Consider the following 5,000-nt stretch of genomic DNA (forward strand, 5'->3'; position numbering starts at 1 on the left):
TATGATGTCAGTGAGTGTGTGAGTGACTTGAGGGGGGCACTGGTGGGGTCATCGTTGATGATCCTGGTGGCATGGGGGAAGAAGGACTGACGGCGATGGAGACACAGTGAAGAAGAAACCGTTCAACCTGGGGAATATTTCACTGAGAGGGCGAGATAGAAGGGATGGACAGACGTGTTGAAGGGAGGGACAGACGTGTTGAAGGGAGGGACAGACGTGTTGAAGGGATGGACAGACGTGTTGAAGGGATGGACAGACGTGTTGAAGGGATGGACAGACGTGTTGAAGGGAGGGACAGACGTGTTGAAGGGAGGGACAGACGTGTTGAAGGGATGGACAGACGTGTTGAAGGGAGGGACAGACGTGTTGAAGGGATGGACAAACGTGTTGAAGGGAGGGACAGACGTGTTGAAGGGAGGGACAGACGTGTTGAAGGGAGGGACAGACGTGTTGAAGAGATGGACAGACGTGTTGAAGGGATGGACAGACGTGTTGAAGGGAGGGACAGACGTGTTGAAGGGAGGGACAGACGTGTTGAAGAGATGGACAGACGTGTTGAAGGGAGGGACAGACGTGTTGAAGGGATGGACAGACGTGTTGAAGGGAGGGACAGACGTGTTGAAGGGATGGACAGACGTGCTGCTTCCTGTCACCTGCCCTCATCTGTTTATGTCCTGGTTTCCTCCCAGCTGGCTAGCAGGCTAATGTCAACCCACAGCTAGCAGGCTGATGTCAACCCACAGCTAGCAGGCTAATGTCAACCCACAGCTAGCAGGCTGATGTCAACCCACAGCTAGCAGGCTAATGTCAACCCACAGCTAGCAGGCTAATGTCAACCCACAGCTAGCAGGCTAATGTCAACCCACAGCTAGCAGGCTAATGTCAACCCACAGCTAGCAGGCTAATGTCAACCCACAGCTAGCAGGCTAATGTCAACCCACAGCTAGCAGGCTAATGTCAACCCACAGCTATGGCACGTCAGCTCCACCTAGCTAGCCATGCTAACAGGTCGCTAGCCCGGCTGCTAGGTCTGCCTGCTAGACAGCAGTGGTATGGTCCAACATATGACCAGGAGTGGTATGGTCCAACATGTGACCAGGAACAGTGGTATGGTCCAACATGTGACCAGGAACAGTGGTATGATCCAACATCAGTTGGTAGAGCATGGCGCTAACAACGCTTAGGTTGTGGGTTTGATTCCTGCTGGGACCATATATACTGAAATGTATGAACTCACTGCAACGTAAGTCTCTTTGGATAAAAGCGTTCAGCTAAATGGCAGATATGATATTCTATATAAGTGTAGAGCAGTAATATTGACAGTAACAGCAGTCGTGACATAGGAGTGAGAATGACCATTGACAACATAGGAGAGAAACATTGGTTGGCCTGAACTCTTCTTTACACTGTGTCTCCAGGAGGGGTCTGTCAGGGTCCGTAGAGGGAGGGGTCTGTCAGGGTCCGTCGAGGGGGGGGTCTGTCAGGGTCCGTAGAGGGGGGGGTCTGTCAGGGTCCGTAGAGGGGGGGGTCTGTCAGGGTCTGTAGAGGGGGGGGTCTGTCAGGGTCCGTAGAGGGGGGGGTCTGTCAGGGTCCGTAGAGAGGGGGGGTCTGTCAGGGTCTGTAGAGGGGGGGGGTCTGTCAGGGTCCGTAGAGGGAGGGGTCTGTCAGGGTCCGTAGAGGGGGGTGTCTGTCAGGGTCCGTAGAGGGGGGGGTCTGTCAGGGTCCGTAGAGGGAGGGGTCTGTCAGGGTCCGTAGAGGGGGGGGTCTGTCAGGGTCCATAGAGGGGGGGATCTGTCAGGGTCCGTAGAGGGGGGGGTCTGTCAGGGTCCGTAGAGGGAGGGGTCTGTCAGGGTCCGTAGAGGGGGGGGTCTGTCAGGGTCCGTAGAGGGAGGGGTCTGTCAGGGTCCGTAGAGGGGGGGGTCTGTCAGGGTCCGTAGAGGGGGGGGTCTGTCAGGGTCCGTAGAGGGGGGGGTCTGTCAGGGTCCGTACAGGGGGGGGGTCTGTCAGGGTCCGTAGAGGGGGGGGTCTGTCAGGGTCCGTAGAGGGGGGGGTCTGTCAGGGTCCGTAGAGGGAGGGGTCTGTCAGGGTCCGTAGAGGGGGGGGTCTGTCAGGGTCCGTAGAGGGGGGGGTCTGTCAGGGTCCATAGAGGGGGGGATCTGTCAGGGTCCGTAGAGGGGGGGGTCTGTCAGGGTCCGTAGAGGGGGGGGTCTGTCAGGGTCTGTAGAGGGGGGGGGTCTGTCAGGGTCCGTAGAGGGGGGGGTCTGTCAGGGTCTGTATAGGGAGGGGTCTGTCAGGGTCCGTAGAGGGGGGGGTCTGTCAGGGTCCGTAGAGGGGGGGGTCTGTCAGGGTCCGTAGAGGGGGGGTGTTTGTCTGTCTGTCTGCCTGCCTGTCTGTCTGTCTGTCTGTCTGTCTGTCTGTCTGCCTGTCTGTCTGTCTGTCTGTCTGTCTGTCTGTCTACCTCTCTGTCTGTCTGTCTGTCTGTCTTACTGTCTACCTACCTCTGCTAACTACCTACCCTGCTAACTCTACATTCTGTCTGTCTGTCTGCCTGTCTGTCTGTCTGTTCTAGAACTGTATGTAGTCCAATAGGAGCAGAGTTCTAGAACTGTGTGTAGTCCAATAGGAGCAGAGTTCTAGAACCAACCCAAACATTAGTTCTAGTGTGTCAGGATTAGCATGAAGATCGATGTGATTGTTAGCATGGAGCTAGCTCGCGTGGAGCCTCTGTGTGCTGTGTTCCCTCAACACCTCGAATGGATGAGTGGAGCTCTCTCACACACACACACACACACACACACACACACACACACACACACACACACACACACACACACACACACACACACACACACACACACACACACACACACACACATAGCATGTGAAGCATAACTTAGAATGGCCACAAGATGGCGACAGCAAACCAGGAAGGACGAGAGCAGAGTTGGATTTGTGTTTTTTTTTTTAATCACGTGGCCAGTGTTTTGATTGTCTAGAATTGTAACTTTTCCTTGACACCTCGCTAGCAAACGTCTATGAGAGGAGGTCAAGGAAAAGTCAGAAGGAACGGGAAAAGGTTGCTGTCCAGCAGGCCTACGGTTGAGATGTGGGAGTTTCCGGACAGTGACATGTCTCTATGTCTCTATGTCTCTATGGAGATTAAGCACATAGAAAGGCCGCTCTGTAAGACATTAAGGAGTAGATTTATCATAGCCTTCATTAAACAGACATATTAACACCAAAATAATCAACAAAATAACACCAAAATACTTGGTATTTAATATTTAATGCTCCTCTGTGTCTCAGCTGGTAGAGCACGGTGTTAGCAACGCTGAGGTTGAGGGTTTGATTCCTGCTGGGACCATCTATACTGAAACATGGATGCACTCACTGCAATGTAAGTCACTTTGGATAAAAGCGTCAGCTAAATGGCGGATATTATAAATAGTAATAATAATATTATTATATTATATTTACTATGGAATGACAACCTCCTCTAAAGCGATCGGCTGAGAGGAGAGGTTAAAGTTCATTTGAGTGATTGACAGGAGAGATGATGAGAGGGGGGCGGAGTTTCATGAGCATCTTTATGAGCGGGGCTGAAGAACAGAGAGAGATTCTTAGTGAAGGTGCAGCAGTGAAGTCACTGACATGAGACCTGTTCTCCACATCATAGAAGCAGAGCAGTTGTGGTGCACCTCACTGCTGGGAGAACCTGCAGAGGACCTTTCAGGTGTTCTGGTACCACTGGGGTAGTTTCAACTTTTCATTGAGGACCTTTCAGGTGTTCTGGTACCACTGGGGTAGTTTCAACTTTTCATTGAGGACCTTTCAGTTGTTCTGGTACCACTGGGGTAGTTTCAACTTTTCATTGAGGACCTTTCAGTTGTTCTGGTACCACTGGGGAAGTTTCAACTTTTCATTGAGGACCTTTCAGTTGTTCTGGTACCACTGGGGAAGTTTCAACTTTTCATTGAGGACCTTTCAGTTGTTCTGGTACCACTGGGGCAGTTTCAACTTTTCATTGAGGACCTTTCAGTTGTTCTGGTACCACTGGGGTAGTTTCAACTTTTCATTGAGGACCTTTCAGGTGTTCTGGTACCACTGGGGTAGTTTCAACTTTTCATTGAGGACCTCTTTGTTGAAAAATGTGTTTGTTTTTCTTGATTGCGTTTTACAATGTTGTAATGTTGTATGTGTATTATGTATTATTGTAAACTGTGTGTATGCAGGGCTCCCTGGTGAAAGAGACCTTGGCCTCAATGGGACTCCCTGCTAAAATAAAGGTTCAATAAAACAATTTAGATCAAATCTCCCAGAGGAGAAGCCCTCCTTTCCCAGGTACCTACATTCTAGAAGTATGATAACCTTTCTTAGTTATTTTGTTAGACTTTTTTTAATGTATCTCTCTGTTCTTGTTCTCTCCATGGAATGTAGTGTCTTGAGTTTTGGTAATAAATGATTATTATGATTATTACAATCACATGCAACACCCAACGCTAGTGCAGGGGTGAAAGGTTAGGGTTAGGGTTAGGAGAGATATGAGTGTCAGTATGGCTTTGGAGAAGAAGTTGTGGTCTCAAGGCTTTGGGAACATGTTGTTACGATCTGTCCCCCCTGAATATTATCAAATCAAATCAAAGTGTATTTGTCATATACACACAATACAGCAATGAAATGCTTTGGGCCAGCTCGCTCCTCAACAGTGCAACAATGAAGTCAGAATAAAACAGCGAGACAAGGTAGAGGCAGCAGCAGAAACACGACAACAACACTCCACAGTCTCTGATTATAAAGTGGTTTCTCTCATCGATCGACTGGACACCAGTTGCTGCTGTTGCTAGGAGAAGCAGCCTCCTCCAGCTGACTGCGGCGGTCACACCGATTGGTTTAAAAGCTGTCACCTTCAGCCAATCAGAACCGAATGCGTCCAAAGCGAGTAAAACATCCCCAGCTTCCACCTCTTTACGTTACCGTAATATGAGGGAATTCTGTTAATT

Source organism: Argentina silus (assembly GCF_951799395.1).
Source record: "Argentina silus genome assembly, contig: scaffold_165, whole genome shotgun sequence".
In the NCBI taxonomy this organism is placed as follows: Eukaryota; Metazoa; Chordata; class Actinopteri; order Argentiniformes; family Argentinidae; genus Argentina; species Argentina silus.